We start from the raw sequence: 18,246 nt of genomic DNA, 5'->3' as shown, positions 1-18,246 counted from the left end.
TGGAATGTGGCATGAACAAGACCATCAGGGTCTCCATGCCCATGGAACTTTGCTATCACCATCGAATTTACACTCATATGGCTAAAGTGGTCCTCCAAGATGAGACCCTGAACTACCATCTGAGCTTAACTTCTCACCATCCCTGTTTCAAACATTGCAGTAGCAATACACATCTGTTTATAGTTCCTGTATACATCATGCAATTTCTCACCTCTTTGATTTTCTCCTACTGACCCTATTTTCTCCTCTCCCACTTTGTCTGTTTCTATGCATTCTTTAAGAGAGGACCAGCTCAGACTGGGTAAAGTATCCCTCCACTGTGTTCCCATAATACCTACATTCCATATCACCATACCTACTACACTTTGTTCTAAACATCTATATGTATATATGAACACAATTCATTTTAGGTATGTCTAGTTCTAGGCAAATGTTTATTTAACAACTACCAAACATAATGACTCAAATATTCTATAATAATTTTAGAGAAAATTGGTGGCAAAGAGATGCTGATATTACACCGAGTTATAATTCAGGGAAAAGGGCAGGAGGCAGGAGATGTTTGGATCCCAGTTCTAATTCCATATCCATGATGGGCTTTAAAAATTTAGGCAGTTCAACAAATATAGAGTAAGTTCAACTGACTGTCTTGTTCTAGTAATCTCTGCTCACTAGTATGTTTGCCTTCCTGATTGAGGTATTAATAATTAAATGTGTTGTGATAAAGTCTGGTCCTTTTACTAGTGGAGAGGGTTTGAAGAAAAGCTCTTAACAGATGGCTTCAAGCATTCTTCATATGAGAATATAGAATCCAGGAGAAAACTGTATATAAAAATACGTTGAGGCAATAGAGAGTAATCATTACCTACAAATGGACGATTATGTCATGGAGGAAAAGCCCTATAACATTGGGCTACTAGTGTAAAACCTAGGACTTTCTCTGAGGCCTTTAGAATGTTCCATGAGATGAAAAGCAGGCTACCCAGGCCCAGTTGGATTGAAGAGATCTTGTTTTTTAAGGTCAATATTAGTAGGGAAGTAAGCCAAAGCTGCCTCCTCAGATGAGATTTTGGAGTAATTTCTTTTTTCCATTTTAAGCTACTTCTGGTTCTCATTAGAGTAGATAATATAAAGTTGACTATACATCAGATATAAAATCTCACAGTGAAACAAAGTTTCTCTAATAACAAGTGCCAAAAGTATACATATACATCCTTTCCATCTGTAAGACCATTTACTATAATTCTCTAATTATACAGAGCTGGTATCTACTTTAAATAGAAATTTTGCCTGTGTATATCAGTATATTTCTAGTAGAAAATGTAGCAAATAGACCTGTGCTCTTTTATAATTACTCATCTTGAGGGGAAAAAATCAGGTTAATTTAAGGGTTTATTAAAACCTTGTAAGTTGTATCACTTCTTATTAGAAAAAAAAACTATAATAGCTTTTTAATAAAAGTTTGGATCATTATGTTTCAGTGCTTTTAGTAAATTACTAAGATGAATATTACTTCTGCCTACATTAAGGAAAATAATGAATAAAATAATTGCTTTGTGGGCTGTAGTGACTGTCTCTGTTCAAAAAACAAAGCATACACACACACACCCCAAATAACTGCTGGCCATGAACAAATGTTAATGTGCTTCTGTAAGTTTTCTTGGGCTGATATATTTAACCCTGATAATGTACTTCAACTGATATATGTCTATTAAGAAACTATTAATTTTTGGGGGATGCCTGGGTGGCTCAGTTGGTTAAGTGTCAAACTTCAGCTCAGGTCATGATTTCGCGGTTCATGAGTTCAAGCCCCACATCAAGCTCGATGCTGACAGCTCAGAGCCTGGGGCCTGCTTTGGTTTCTGTATCTCCCCCTCTCTCTGCTCCTCCCAGACTTGTGCTCTCTCTCTCTCTCTTTCTCCCTCTCTCTCAAAAATGAATAATTATTAAAAAATTTAAAAAAAGAGGGACGCCTGGGTGGCTCAGTTGTTGAGTGTCTGACTTCGGCTCAGGTCAGGATCTCACAGTTGGTGGGTTTGAGCCCCGTGTCAGGCTCTGTGCTGACAGCCTAGAGCCTGGAGCCTGCTTCAGATTCTGTGTCTTCCTCTCTTTCTGCTCCTCCCCCACTTGCACTCTGTCTCTTTCTCTCTCAAAAATAAATAAACATTAAACAAAAATTTTAAAATAATTAAAAAAAGAAATTACTATTTTTTTTCTGTTTTGGTAATTACTCATTATTTAATTACATATTTATATGGTATTGCTGTTGGCTAGATACGTTAGACATTACTTTCCTTAACTAGTTAAAGTACTCTGAATATGGGATATGTGTGTGTGCGTGTGTCTCTGAATGCATCCATATATACATTGATAGACTCTTCATACATGTTCATATTTATGTGTTGCACATTTAAGTATCATAGACTCACTCATTAGTTCAAATCCATTTTTGAATTCATTCAAATATTTCTTATACATCAACATGAGCCAGGCCCTGTGTTTATCCTGAGTGAGACACGGTCCCTGTTCTCTAGAATCTACTAGGGAAAACAAAAGAATCATATGGGACAAAGGCAGTGAATGAGTTATATACAAGGTAATGTGCAACTCTCCTTTCTGAGAACATACTACAACTTAAACCATATCTTAAAACTGTAACAATTATACACAAAGCAAGCTGTCATAATATAGTCATCATGCCTTCTCAAATCAAAACCATCAGAAGATATGTGTGGGTGTCTCTCCATATGAGTAGTCACACTGAGACCATCTATGAGGCATGAAAAGAAAATAATTTTAAGCTAACATACACCTTATTCATCTATATATTCATAGTTGCTCTGGCCAGGTGCTGAGAACTATTTAGGGCCAACTCAAGTCATTAGTATTATTAATTTCTGATCAAGACAGCTCAGAATTTACTAACCAATGTACCTAGTGGGAAGCAGTTCTTTTACCTTTCAAAGTCACTAGACTGTGTTCCTGAAGGCTGAAAGTCACATTGGCCTTTCATTGTTTGTTCAGCTGATCACAAATCAGAGTTAATGACATTTACATTGCTAATGCACTTTGCTTCAAAATATGTCCAGGTTTGGTACAGTTTCTCCCACCTAAGAAAAGCTTATTTGACCTCTTGCATGAAACTTTTACCAGAACTAATACTCTGAATAAGAATATGCCCTTACTCATATATCCACAATCATATACATATATTAAATCTAGAAATGTATGAAATTTTCTAATTAAATATTCCATTTGAGAATCTGGATTAATGTGCAAGACAAATTAAGGTATGTATTATTAATTTATCCTGACATACACATTATATTACCCGACAAATCTGGGCACATTAATGGGAGACTACCTCTCAGTCATTAAGGTTGACATGGCTTATGTGACAATGACCTCTTATGTTAGGCTTTTAGAATAAGACTCATAGAAAAATAGGTATTTTGGTAGAACTTAAATCCTAGATAATTTGGAGAATTGCAAATAATCAGACTTTTCTGTATATCAAATTTCAAGCAGCTAAATCTTTGCTTCTTTAACATTCCTTTAATCACAATTATTAGCATATGTTGACTGTTATTAGCTTACTGATGTGAAATGAAAAACAAGAATTCCAAACTCAGACTACTTTATTAATGAGCATGTAATGACCTCAAACCAAAGCCAGATAAAAAATCCCATTGGCTTGCTTAAAGAGTAACTGGTAGAGTTTAAAATATCTGCTAATTATTAACTGTTTTAATCTGTTGCTTTACCAGGCAAGAATAAATATATACACGCACAGAGATAGATATTCAGGTGATACTAAGGTGCTCATATCTCATATTATGAATTTTATAACACTTATAAACCTGTGTACAATAGTGTACATAATTTGAATAATATTATATCTTCAAGTTCAATAAAACATATAAATTTGGTTTGACAGTTAAAATCAATGCAATAGGATTTGATACATGCTTAAAAATAATAACCAACAATTTTGAACAATTTTCTGTGCAGTAGGTGTTATGCTAAATAATTTCTATGCATTACACAACTTAATTTTCATTAGAAACCTATGATGTGTACTCTAATTTTCATGTCACAGAGAAGATTGAGAAATTTTAGTGAGTTAAATAACCTGCCCACTTACTGTTAATAAGCTACAGAACTTGGATTGAAACCAAATATCAGTGACTCCAGAGCCAAACTCCAGCCTATATATGGTCTGCTATAGATTAGAAATTGGAAGGCCTGGAATGAAGTCTCAGCAGCAATCAATTTTCTAGTATATAAAATAGAGCCAATACTATCACCCGACCATTCCTCTAGAGTTACCATGAGGAGTCAAGAGATAATGTAGGCAAGAAAACTGTAGAGTGTTCTACAGATATTACTTCATAACATTATAGTATCTTAACATTTTATAACCCCCAAGACATTCTGTGGGGCCAAACAATGACATTAAACCAAATATTTCACTAGAGAAAGAGACTTTAGGAAGTCGCCAGAGCAATTTTTTACTGCAGCAAATTTTAAGCAGCTTGCCCAGGGTGGCACAGGGCAATGAGAAAAAACATTTATCCTTTGTGGGTACCATGATAAATGAAAGGGAGATCAGTTCTGAGGGCTGAATGTCTTTATTTTCCCAAAATTCATGTGTTGAAGAACTAACCCCCAAAGTGAATACAGATTGGAGGTGGGGCCTGATAGTTACTGTGATAATTAAATGAGGTCATACAGGTGGGGCCCTAAACCAATAGGGCTGATACTCTTCTAAGAAGGGGAAGAGATACCACAGTACTCTCTCTCTCTCTGCCACATGAGGACACACAGAGGAGGCAACTACCTGCAAACCAGGCAAAAAGTTCTCACCAGAAACTGAATTGGCAGGAAACTTGATATCGGACTTTCCAGTCTCTAGAACTGTGAGAAATAAGTATTTGTTGTTTAAGTGACCTGGTCTATGATATTTTGCTATGGCAGCTCAAGCCAACCAGTATAACCAGTATCATGCTCACCCCTTATGTTACTAATGTCACCAAAAAATAGGGCTAAGTCCTGTCCAGCTGCCAGCTGGGTAGCAGTGTCGTCTGCTGGTTCACATGAAGGGCTGAAAACCTGCAGTTTGGACCCATGGAATGTAAAAATGTCGTATGCAATCTTAGCATAAATGGGGCTCCGTATAAACTGCTTTGCCTAGAATAAAACTGTCCAAGTTCAGGAGATTATACTAAATATCCTCAGGAAAACAATCAAACCAAACCAGTAGAAAAATGAAAAAATTTCCAAAGATGCAGTCCCATGTCTGTAAATATAAATTATTGCCAAAAGGTTGAAATTGACTCCATGAAAAAGTAAACAGTGGAAAAATTCTGATGAACAAAATTACAACGGAGCAAACAAAGGAATTCATACATTAAAAATAACTAGCATAGTTCACTTTGTATCTTCCCCTTTTCCCCAGAGCACAGCTACTTCTAAATTAATCTACCAGAGTTTCCTCAGCTAGAAGGGTAGTGAGCTGAAGCCATTACATATAAAAACAAGCACGCACTGAAATATTACTTCTGCAGCTTATTTTCCTTAGGATGATATAAACCTCATTTCTTGGGAGTTGTGTTTTAATTTACAAGAAGATAGGCAAGTTTTCAAATGCAAATGTAGCTTCCCAGGAAGATCTCTCCTAAAATCTGAGTAACGCAAAGCATAGTTGATAAAATGTCTCTACTTACCTTCTCCTTTCACATTAATCACCTTCCTGATAACTTAAAGAAAACATCACTTGGTGATGGCACTATTCCAGGTGCTTATGAAAGGCTCTGCTAGTTTTCTTGCCACTCTCTATGAAACCGGAAGTATTAGTTTAGCAAGTTGCTTCCCAGGTAAAGAAAAGATTTCCCAGGTTCCCTTGCAGCTAGCTGGGGTCACATGACTAAGTTCTGGCCAATGAGATATGAGTTGAAGGGATAACTTCCGGGTCATTCCCTTAGAATGAAAGGTGTGTTTCCTCTACCTTTCCTCCCTCTGGTGGCCTGGAGTGTGGAAGTGGTGGTGAGTTGAGCATGCAATACAAGGAATGCAGACCAGAAACGGCTAAGCAACAGCATGGAGGCTTCCCCAAAAGCCTTTATACCATTTTTGGATTGTTAGATGAGACAGAAACAAGAGTCTGCCTTGTGAAAACCACTGTATTCTTGGGCTCTGGTTATAGCAATCTATCCTGTATTTTCATTAATATAGGACTGTATATATACCTTTTGAGGTACTACCATCCCAGTTTTACCAGAGATTTGAGGTTTAGAGGGATTGAAGAACTTTTTTATAATCACATAGGTGGTAAGTAGTAAGGCTGGGATTTTAATCAAGTGCCTTTCCCATTAGTTCTTTTATATACTAATAGAAAATTACCAATTTATAGAAAATTAGTGTTGTGCAGCTTTCTAATCCCTGATTTACTAATCTGATAGGACTTAAAAAGGCTTCAGTTTCCTTGAATTAGAATCAATACCACGAATCTCTATTTTCCTAATAAAGTGCCTGACAGTTACCAACTCCTCTAGGATCTACCCCTCAACAAATGTTCTGTAAGAAAAATTATAGACAAAAAGTATGCAGATTCTCCTGGACTATGAAGTAGAGGACTAGTCAAAATGCTCTTATAATTTATAAAATAATACACTAAAAAATCATAATAACTGAGAAACAGATCAGAGATTTTTCTGGTATGCATTTTCTTCCCTAATGTTATCTTATGTTAACACATAGATACGTTCTCAGAAGGAACCATATGTGCATCCATTTAACGTTTAACAAAGATTTACTGAGTGCCTCGTCTATGTCAGGTACTTCTTTAGACACTGGGGAAACAACAGGAAACAAACTAGTCAAAGTCCTTGCATGTGTGGAGATTACACTCAAATACATCTACTGTAGGTAATGTCCTTCACAAATAAACATAACAGATTTTCAATGTATGCCAGTTATTCATATTTTTAAAATAAACTTTTTGGAGTAGTTTTATTTTTTAAATGCTTATTTATTTTTGAGAGAGAAACGGAGTGCAAGTGGGGGAGGAGCAGACAGAGAGGGAGACACAGAATCTGAAGCAGGCTCCCCAGGCTCTGAGCCGTCAGCACAGAGCCCAACATGGGCTCGAACTCACGACCCATGAGTTGAACTCATGACTATGAGATCAGGACCTGAACAGAAATTGGACACTTAACTGACTGAGCCATCCAGGTGACCCTATTTATTTATTTTTTTATATTTTTAAAGCTTATTTGAGAGAGACAGAGTGTGCGTGCACACACGAGCCAGGGAGGGATAGAGAGAGAAGGAGAGAATTCCAAACAGGCTCTGCATTGTTAGTGCTGAGCTGGACACAGGGCTTGATTCCATGAACCTTGAGTTGATGACCTGAGCCAAAATCAAGAGCCAGATGCTTAACTCACTAAACCACCAAGGTGCCACCTTTTGGAATACTTTTAAATATATGGAAAAATTATAAAGATGATATAGAGAGTTCCCATATACTCCTTACCCAGTTTCCTCTAATGTTAACATCTTACAGTTTTTGTTCGTTTTTTCGTGTGTGTGTGTATGTGTTTAAACTAATGTCCTTCCTCTGTCCAGGATCCAATCTCAGACTCTCAGACTACCACATTACATTTATGCCTCAAGCTTTCTTAGTCTCTTATAATCTGTGACAGTTTCCCAGTTGTTCCTTTGTTATCATGGTGTTGACAAGTTGAGGAGGTATTTTGTGGTTGTCTAATTTTTTTTTCATAATTGAACTGAAGTTTGGGTTTTTTTTCCTTTTTAAAGAATATCACACAGGTAAAATTCCCTTTTCATCACTCCATATCAATGATAAATTGGATAAATGATAGCAATATGAATTATCACTAGTGATGTTAACCTTGATCTAAGGATTCTTTGTTGTTTGTGGAAAAATTTGGGGTGTGTTTCTTGCTACTGGGATGAACTCCATATCTTTAAGTCTGTATTATAATGTAGTAAATTTATTTGGGAATACATACACACACACAAGTATATATACATATGCACATGACTTAGAGGTAATAAAATAATGTTAGGTGTAGAATGGTAAAATTATTTCTTAAGTGCTACATTTCTGTCATTTATTTATTTATTAAAGTTTATTTTTGACAGAGAAAGAGTATGGGGGAGGGACAGAGAAAGAGGGAAGGGACAGAGGATGCAAAGAGGGGCACTGATAGTAAAGAGCCCAATGTGGGGATTGAACTCACGTACCTCAAGATCATGACCTGACATGAAGTTGGACACTTAACTGACTGAGCCACCCAGGCACCCTATGCCCTTTATATTCAAGATACTAAGATATGTCAAAGAATTTACACATAAACACACTTACTATATCAGAATGTATTTTGAGGGGTGCCTGCATGGCTCAGTGGGTTAAGTGTCTGACTCTGGCTCAGGTAATGATCTCATGGTTTGTGAGTTCAAGCCCTGCATTAGGCTCTGTGCTGACAGTGTGAAACCTGCTTAGGATTCTGACTCTCCCTCTCTCTCTATGCCCCTCCACCACTCGCACTTTTTCTTTCTCTCTCTCTCTCAAAATAAATAAATATACTTTTTAAAAAAAGAATGTATTTTGGAAGGCTCTTTAAAAGAGAGATTTCCACCGTCTTCACTCTGTCCTCTAATTTGCTGCTTGGTACACAGCAGTGGTGACTGGTACTCCAGCACACATTTTGAATATCAAGGCCATACTTTAGCATTGATAAAGTATTGAGCTAAAAAGAGCTTGGATTCCTTAATGACTTTGTGGAGGCATCATACAAACCCTGGACTGTAGACCTCCAGACTTATTTTCTGGGGGAAAAAATAAACTATCTGTTTAAGCCATGATTATCAGGACTCTATTTCTGACTCAAATGCAGTTCTTAATATAGGTAGTTTGGAGAAGAGGCAGAAGGATGTCACATTTATTGAGAGCACTATGTACCATGTACTTTATATGATTTAGTTCATGTCATCATCAAAACAAAACAAATTTGAAAAAAAATTAAAGATCGATGACAATAAAATTCATGTATAGGTTTACAAAGCCCAATATTAGAAGAAAACCAGAATTTAATTATTTTTAATGTTTATTTATTTTTGAGAGAGAGACAGAGTATGAGCAGGGGAGGGGAAGAGAGAGAGGGAGACACAGAATCCGAAGCAGGCTCCAGGCTCTGAGCTGTCAGCACAGAGCCCAGTGCAGGGCTCAAACCCACAAACTGTGAGATCATGACCTGATGGACGCTTAACTGACTGAGCCACCCAGGTGCCCCAGAATGAAATCAGAATTTAAACCAAACCAGGTTTTCCCATCACAGCATGCTAAAATGTCTTATCATATGTACCCAGACCTATGGTAATTACTAGCAACGGGTACAAAAACACATATTGTTTTACCTCACTCACCAATATGATAGTTAAATAAAAAAGTGATATGTACTTAAATATGCAACAAAACAGAAACATACATCCATAGTTTGAATCTTCCCACTTCTCTCCTTGATCAATACCTCAAAGAGTAGAAGTGGCATCAGGGTGACTTCAGGAGTGACACCTCAAACTTACTGTCCTCTGCCTCTTTATAGATTTTCTGTCTGGGCTAGAACAGGAAACCATTCAAACCATCCATCCATCTACTGACCTATTTATGCATTCATACTTACAGGGCGTCTACTAGACTGAACAACCTGTTACTTCCTGCATATACAATGTTGAATAAGACACATTCCATGTTCTCCAAAAGCTTATAATTTAATGAGAGAAATGGAAAAAGAAATACAGAATTAGAACAGAATAGAGTTTTTCAAGTTCAACACTAATGACATTTTGTATAGGATGATTCTTTGTTGTGGAGATCTGAGCACTATAGGATATTTAGCAGCAGCCCTGGCCTCTACTTACTGGATATTGGTAGCATCTCAACCCTTTGTTATAATGTGAAAATGTCTGGAGACATGTCAAATATCACTTTTCAAATGTCCCTTGGGGATAAAAGCACCTTTCTACCTCCTCTGTCTTCCCCTCCCTTATACCTTATTGAGACCTACTGCAAAAGAGTACAAGCCACCATAAAATTTGAAAAGATGGGCACCTAACAACAGAAGTCTGGGCCAGAATAATTTTCTGGAGAAAGTAAATCCTTACAGTGGCTTGAAAGTTCCGTAAAATGCAGCCAGATGAAGTAAATGAATGTATGTTTTTATATGTATCAAGAAGGCCTTCTAAGCATGTGCAAAGGCTCAGAATTTGTAATGAGTACAAGACATCTGGCAGAATAAAGGTAGTTTAGCATGTTTGGAATGGGGAGGTATGCATTAGAGGGAGTTACAAAAAATTTCCATATGCCCACAGAGGAATACAAGGGTCTAGTTTTGACAAGATGAGACTGTAATCAGAAAACGCAAACATTTGGGGCAAGAAAGAATTCAGTTTCAGATGTGTTGAATTTGAGTTGCCTGAGGGACAAGCAGGTGAAGATGTCCAATAGAAAGTTAAATTTTCACTCATGGAACACAGGGACATGACTCAGGCCAGAGAATTAACACCATCTACATAAAGAAGCCACATGTGTGCATGAAATGACCCAGGGAGAGTGTAGAGTGGAAAGGAAGAGCCCATGGGCCTGACAGTGGCAGAGTGGACAGAGGTGAAGGAGAACAAGAGTGATCATGATGTCACAGGGAGTGTTTCATAAACATGGCATAAAGGTCAAATCAGGTAAGGAGTGAGATATGGCCAGTGGAGTTGGCAATTAGGAAGACATGGTGGCCTTTGCAAGAGCCATCTTACTGGTATATTCTGAGTGGTAGCCAACTTATAGTGGGCTGGAGTGGATGGGGTGGGATCAAGGAGAGATACTTTCAAGAAATGTGTAGAAAGCATTAGAATGATGTAAAAGACAATACTCAGGGTAGAATAAGTGACAAACATACCCCGAGTCAAAAAGGTGAATGGGGATGGATATGAGGAGTTTTAAGCATAAATTCTGACTTCATGTTAGCTGTGGCTATTGCTTATAGGCTCTGTTCTTATTTCTGGCTCTTGGAGTCTCCTGGGTGTTTATATTAAGCTACCTCATAGAATTTCTGATTGTAAGCACAACTGGACTGTGTTTGCCTCTTCACAGCATACTGCATGATTCAGAGTGACTTTACAGTATCAAATTACTTGTCGATGGTATATCTTCTGAACAAAGAATCAACTTTAACACCTGACTCACTCTATACTAACCATATAGAGTTCTCTTTAAACAAACAATATTCCACTAGTCTAAAAGCAAGAATTCAGAATAAGCCATTTTATAAAGCTCTAAAAATATATTTGCATTGTGTGTTTATGGAAATCTTTTCTTTAATTGAGAGGTTTTGATCCAGCTGTCTAAGAATAATTGACTCAAGGAAGACAAAAGCTGAAAGGGAGTTTAGAGACCCTCCATTCCTTACCCCTTCCTTTCCACTCATCCATTCAGTGACTTTAGAGGAATCACTTTCCTCACATCTTACAGTTCTTTCCCTTCCACTCCACAGCTACTGCTGTCACTTTTATCGTCTCTTTTGTGTGCCTCTGGATAACTTCCTGACTGGCTTCCTTGCCCAGTTTTTGCCCCCTCCAAGCCTTTGCCACACTTTGCTAAAGTGACCTTTCTAGAACACAAATGTGAATGGCTCATAAGTTCTACTTGGAACTATTTGTGTCATGGCTTCTTACAAAATTCAGAATCCTTATGTCATATAAAGCCTTTTCCATTTGTTCCAGGCATCCTTTGCATATTTCATCTTATACTTACATTACAGCCAGACAGGACATCTGTTAGATCCTGAGACTGTATACTGACTTCCTCCCACAGCCCTGTGTTCTTACACCTCCATGCCCTGTTCGTCTGGAGAATGACATTCAAACTCAGTTCAAGCATCTTCTCTCTGAAGTCCATGTCAATCTTCTTTCTCCCCCCTGAACCCACATAGGACTGACCAGTCCTCCTGATCACTCCTCTTTTGGCACCCCCCAAAATGTCAGGTATATACCATATACAAATATCTGTTATAGTATCAAACTGTTTTATTGCCTGCATTAGTTTTTACAGGTATATCCCCCATTGAACTCTCAGCTCCTTGAAGACAGGGGCTGCTTTTTAAAAACATTTAATGTCTTCCTGAAACATGGTATTTACTGGAGTTCAGTAAGTATCTATTGAGCAGATCCAATCCAAGCTTCTATTATTACCAATGAGGGAACAAGGCCTAGAGAAATTAAATGACTTACCCAAGGCCACCCATCTAATGAGCGACAGAGTGGGGAATAGAAGCTGTCAATGGGGCCTGACTTTAAACTAGGGCTCTTAAGTGGGGCTTGGATGGCTCAGTCAGTTAAACATCCAGCTTCAGAGGTCATGATCTCTTGGTTTATGGGTTTGGGCTCTGTGGTGACAGCTCAGAGCCGGGAGCCTACTTTGGACTCTTGTCTCCCTCTCTCTCTGCCCCTTCTCCACTTGCACTCTGTCTCTTTCCCCCTCAAAAAGAAATAAACATTAAAAAAATTAAATATCGGGGCTCCTGAGTCATTCAGTCAGTTAAGTATCTGACCTCGGCTCAGGTCATGATCTCATGGCTTGCGAGTTCGAGGCCCATGTCAGGCTCTGTGCTGACAGCTCAGAGCCTGGAGCCTGCTTCAGATTCTGTGTCTCCCTCTCTCTCTGTCCTTCCTCCATTCATGTTCTCTCTCTCTCTTAAAAATAAACATTAAAAAAATTTAGGGGTTCCTGGGTGGTTCAGTCGGTTGAGCGTCCAACTTTGCCTCAGGTCATGATCACACGGTTCGTGGGTTCAAGCCCCGCATCGGGCTCTGTGCTGACAGCTCAGAGCCTGGAGCCTGCTTCCCATTCTGTGTCTCCCTCTCTCTCTGACCCTCTCCTGCTCGCACTGTTTCTTTCTCTCTCTCTCAGAAATAAATAAAACATTAAAAAATTTTTAAAAAGATTTAAACTAGGGCTCTTAGCACTGCCCCAGATGCAACTTCATCTGTTTGAAAAAAGAATGCCCAGAGCCCAACCTTGCAGTTCTGCTAACTTGGTTGAATGGATGAAGCTTTAATATTGAATATTTAAGTGACTACTCGATAGGAAAGGTGTTTTTTTTTTTCTAGTTGAGAGAAAAAAGTGTGCTAGATAATTTTTAAAAGATGGATTATTTGATTTTATTCTCACCTTCTTCCCTACTGTTTGCCCCTTCTAGCTGGTTGATTTCACCAACCAGCCTTTAGTGAGGTACTTTCAAAATTTCAAAATCCATAAGTATATACAACATTCTTCTTGTTGACAGAAGGGAAAAACCCGTCTTGGGTTAAGAATTTACCATATGTACTTCATACATAAATAATCAGTAAGTTAGGTTGAAATTGCTTTGTTTGTTTTTTGTTTTTTGTTTTTTTTTCTATTTAAAGATAAGAAGAAGAGGGGCGCCTGGGTGGCTTAGTTGGTTAAGCGTCCGACTTTCGCTTAGGTCATGATCTCGCGGTTCGTGGGTTCGAGCCCCGTGTCGAGCTCTGTGCTGACTGCCAGCTCAGAGCCTGGAGCCCGTTTCAGTCTGTGACTCCCTCTCTCTCTGATCCTCCCCTGCTCACGCTGTCTCTCTCTCTTTCCTAGAAATAAATAAAAATATTTAAAAAAAAAAGATAAGAAGAAGAGAGTAATAAATTCTAGTCTCATAAATTCTAATCACATCTTGGAATGATGTGATTAAGTTGCCAGATAGGAGAATAAGTTTGTATTAGGTTATAATTTTTTTTCTAAATGACCACAAAAATAACTAGATTGTCCTTTTCATTCATTCATTCATTCACAAATAAAACAGAGCATTTAACTGGTGAATATGTTTTATTTGGACTGCTTTAATAGTTCCTAGTATATATCATTAATATGTAAAGGCCCTAAAAAGTCCATTAAAACTCTGCACAACAAGCTGTATTTTAATAATGCAGAGACTATGTGAGATGGAAGCCAATTTCTGCCATTTAGATAACATAAGCAAAAACAATTTCCCGAAAGAGCTGAAGCTTATAAGTAAAAGAGGTTTAAAATGCACAGGTCCTACAGATGGCTGAACTTAACATCAGCCTCAAAAGCACAGAAAGAAGAAAAGATTTTTAAAAAAATCCTCTCCAAACCCAGGCTTCTTTCAAGTCTTCTACTCAAAAGAGAATCTAGGATGCTAATGAATATTCAACTTTGTTTCTTCTAATAATAAATTCCATTTCTAAACCTGTGGAGTAAAACAAACTTGTCCTATGTTTAGCTTCTCTCAAGAGATAAAGTGGTCTTTCATATTCCTTTAGGAGTTGATGGTGCCTGAATATAAAAAGATTTGACATACTGAGTCGAGGTGAAGAACTGAGTGCCATTTTGTCGATGGCAGTTTCTAACCTCCATTGGAAAGGCGAGCATTTTGCGGCTCTTTTCTCTGGATCAGCAAAACTTCCAGAATTATGAAGAAATTCTCTTCTGCTTGGGCAGATTTTCATTTCGAAGAGGAGAAATGAACGAGGCCGATGATTTTTCTCATCTTTATACTGAACATCTACAAGTCAAGACCCTGCCCTGCTATCATTCCTCATGTAAGCAGAGAGGTAGGAGGTGGTATTTGAGTTCTGTCAGACTTAACCTACCATGGTTGTTAAAATCATCTTCCAACTTAGTCTCTCCCTCAGGAAGGAGCCTGAGGCCATGAAAACCACTCATTCATCACTTCCCACACCACAGTGATTCTCTGAGCAGACATCCTGGGCTGCCATAATTTGCCTGACAGTGCTGAGGTCAGCCTGCCTAGTGACTGAAGACTCTTTTCTTTCCTGTCTTGACATGTTATAAGGCACTGTCCTTTGTGTACATGGATGATGTTCCTGACCCACCATCAATGGTGGTGAATCTGAAAAGCAAATTGTGATGATGCAGTAAGGCTGAGCTTGAGGGTTACACATGGAAGGAAAATGTCACAAAATGATAAGGACTCTTGAAAAACCCTGCACTGCAGAGAGAGCTCTGCATTAGTCTGCATCTTAGGCTTTCAGAAACCTGTTTCCATCTAACCCAATACCTCCAGCCTCTCTGGTATTTTTTATATTTTGGTCTTAGTTTTCAGGTAGATTTCTATCGTCTGGAACAATTCCATAGGCTGACTGGTACCCCATATATTTACAGGGATAAAGAAGCATTAAATAATTATCATACTTAAGCACCTTGGTAAGAAATAAGGAAGGTGTGTCAACTTTAATTTTGAATTTTCTTTTTACTTGTCAGTTTGCCTCTCAGACTTAATACCAGGAGGGAATAAAAATCACCGTTGCCACTCTAGATGCTCAGTGGCACACATCAAATGAAAAGGGTGCTTAACTCTGATCTAACGAACCAGCTTGATTTCTTCTCTGAATGATCCAGCTTCCTGTCCATTCTCCGCTCAAACCCAAACCAGGCAGAGCTGCCCAGGCACACACATTCAGTAGGGAAAGGAGGGGCAACAAAGAGAACGAAAGAGGGTTGGAGAAAGGGAGAAGATGCATTTATTTCTGAAGTGGGCAAACTGGGAAGTTGTATTGATGTTTATTTAATCCACAGCAATTTCCTGCCTCCCGGAGAAGGGGAGAGAAATGGCAGTTCTCTCCCACCCCAGTCAAAGCCCAGATTATGTACCTATTACCTATTTGTATATATCCATTGACACTGGACCTGATATATGAAGAGGGTTTTACTGTAGGTCCAAGAATTTAGAAATAATTAACTGAACTTTACCATGCTAGCTCCATGAATGAAAAAAGGAAGAATGTTATGACTATATCATTAGTTACAATGATACAAGCGGGTTTAAAATTGTGAAACTTTGGTAATAGGAACTGACTCTTATGGAAAGCTATGCAATGGGCCAATTAAAAAAAAAAAAAAAGATGTTACTGTGATGTGAATACTTATTGCTAGTGTGAAACCTATTGTTGACCTGCTGATTTTCCTTTTGTGAGGTAGATCTAATTATATTTAGATATTTAATTCAACATTCATTAAACTGTCACCATAGGACAAAAATTATAAAAGGAAAAAATTTAGCATAGCAGAGAAGAAAGTACATGCTTAGACAGGTGAGGGCTGTAGATTCTGTGTGTAACTCTAGAGTGGTCACCTAACTTCCCCTTGGCCCTATCGTCTACATCAGCAAAGGATGCCCATAGGACAGGGTTGTCAGAAATGAGTGAGAGAGAGAGCAGGTCCTGGAGACATCCTACTGGGGTTTGAATTCATTTTCCACAACCTCAGTAGACCTTGGGCAAGTGAGCGAACCTATTTCTCATTATAAGATAGGAATTATGTTAAAATTTGTTTCACAGGATCACGCCAGGCAATGCATCCGTGGGCCTTAAGCCCAAAGCCTGGCATCTGACAATTTGTACCTGTTTTACCTCTTTCACCTGTGACTGCTTCGTTATTGTTGTTATTATTATATCATTATTTTACCATACAGGATGTGGTAGTGTGTAATAAATAGTAGCTTTATTTCACTCTTTTAAATTCCTTTCTTGTCTCCCTTCTAAGAATTTTACACTTTTATTAAAACATTAAAGGGTTTTAATGGAGAAGATGTCTCCCAAGCAGAGTGAGAACCCATTGGGAGGCAGGGGGTTGTCCAGGCTAATACTTCTTTCCCTATGCACTTTCTTAAAAGACTTTGTACAATAATCATCCCTACAAAGGGCTAATTGCAGAAGCACCTCAAGACCATTCTAGCCAGACAGTGCCTCAGCACCTGGTGGCGCTTTCGGGTGAAAAGTAAAAGAACTGGCCCTTCTCTTCTTGCTTTGGCTTATACTTCTCTCTGCCTACTTAACACTAAGAATAGGTTCTCCTTGGAGGCTCACAAGAGAAATATTGTCTATTACCTCTCTCTTGTCCTCATAAGTTGGTTATAATGGAATATGTGGACCGTCCTCATTAATAGGTGAATTGAGGCACAGGCAGAGTCTTACAATGATTTACCAAGTGTCAGAGTTATGGGCTGAAGCTCAGGTCTCCCTGCAGGGCCCATTCTATAAGGTCACTTGGACCCTTCAGCTCCTTCTGCACCACCGACTCTTAAGTATCAGCATATTTTCTTTTCCTTAGTGGAAAACAAGACCCAGGGCCTCCCCACAGTCCACAATGAGAAAATGTAGTAGTGTAAGCAGCAGTGTGATTAGGTGCCTTGTGATTACAAGGCGGGCAGGAACAATATCTTTCCCAAAATTAAACCACTGAAACTTATATATACATTATTTATAAAGAATAAAATTATGAATTCCCTTAAAAAGGAGACAAATCTGAGACTAATAGATCTCCTTCCCTGTTCTTCCTCCCTTTTTCACTGTCTTCTAGAAATTGTTGGGGCACCTGGGTGTCTCAGTTATTTAAGTACCAGACTTGGCTCAGGTCATGATCTCGCAGTCTGTGAGTTTTAGCCCCGCATCTGTCTCTGTGCTGACAGCTCGGAGCCTGGAGCCTGCTTCAGATTCTGTGTTTCCCTCTCTCTCTGCCCCTCCCCCACTAACGTCTGTCTCTCTCAAAAATAAATAAACATTTAAAAAAAAAAAAGAAAGAAAATGTCAATTTCCCAGCAGCAATGCAGTTAAGGGCGCTCCATACCCTCTTCCTCTATTCACACAGTCAAACTTAATGTCTATTTGGGGGGGGAGGGGAACCTGTTTCCTTAAAATAATTGCCATTTTTATTAACTCATAAATGTAGCACTGGCCACTGTAATTTAGTAATCTCCATAAGTTGGACAGTTAACACACCATTCACTCATAACAATCATAACATGGACTCTGTTTTCATAGAATGTTTTCCTTCAGCAAGAAGTATACCTCATTAGAAACAGAGAATGAAGGCATGACACTGGGATTAACCCTGTGTTATCTTTACAGTAGCAGAAACCACAGCAAATTTCATCCCGTAAAAGTGCTAATATTTAGTAATTGGGAGAAAAAATACCAAACAAAAGTACACCCTAAGATCTTTGGACAATGCTTTTTATAGGAAAAAAATGTGCCATAAAAGCTCCTTTGGAATTACATTCTATTATTTCCTAGTCCAGATGGAGTTGTTGCAATATGTTAATGATTAACAAGGTAACAAAATATTAAACTGAAAATGTGTTACCTCTAATTGCAAGTTGTATGTCTAAAGTACTT

The 18,246-nt window shown here is 38.3% G+C and overlaps 1 protein-coding gene across 3 annotated transcripts in view; it reads right to left on the bottom strand.

Annotated features, from left to right (window-relative positions):
• Positions 1 to 18,246, bottom strand: part of ZNF385B (zinc finger protein 385B) — a 319,758-nt gene that overhangs the window by 117,155 nt on the left and 184,357 nt on the right. The window contains exon 1 of one of the 3 annotated variants that reach the window (XM_039219071.1): positions 5,727 to 5,791. The exons of the other annotated variants lie outside the window; for them this stretch is intronic. The gene's annotated coding sequence lies outside the window, so the exon portion shown is untranslated. Of the gene's footprint in view, positions 1 to 5,726; positions 5,792 to 18,246 lie in introns of those variants that run through there. 3 annotated transcript variants of the gene reach the window in all.

Source organism: Hyaena hyaena, unplaced genomic scaffold, assembly GCF_003009895.1.
Source record: "Hyaena hyaena isolate Hyena2069 unplaced genomic scaffold, ASM300989v1 scaffold_785, whole genome shotgun sequence".
NCBI lineage: Eukaryota > Metazoa > Chordata > Mammalia > Carnivora > Hyaenidae > Hyaena > Hyaena hyaena.
The sequence above is the reverse complement of the archived record's forward strand: the minus strand, read 5'-3'. Positions and strand labels throughout refer to the sequence as shown.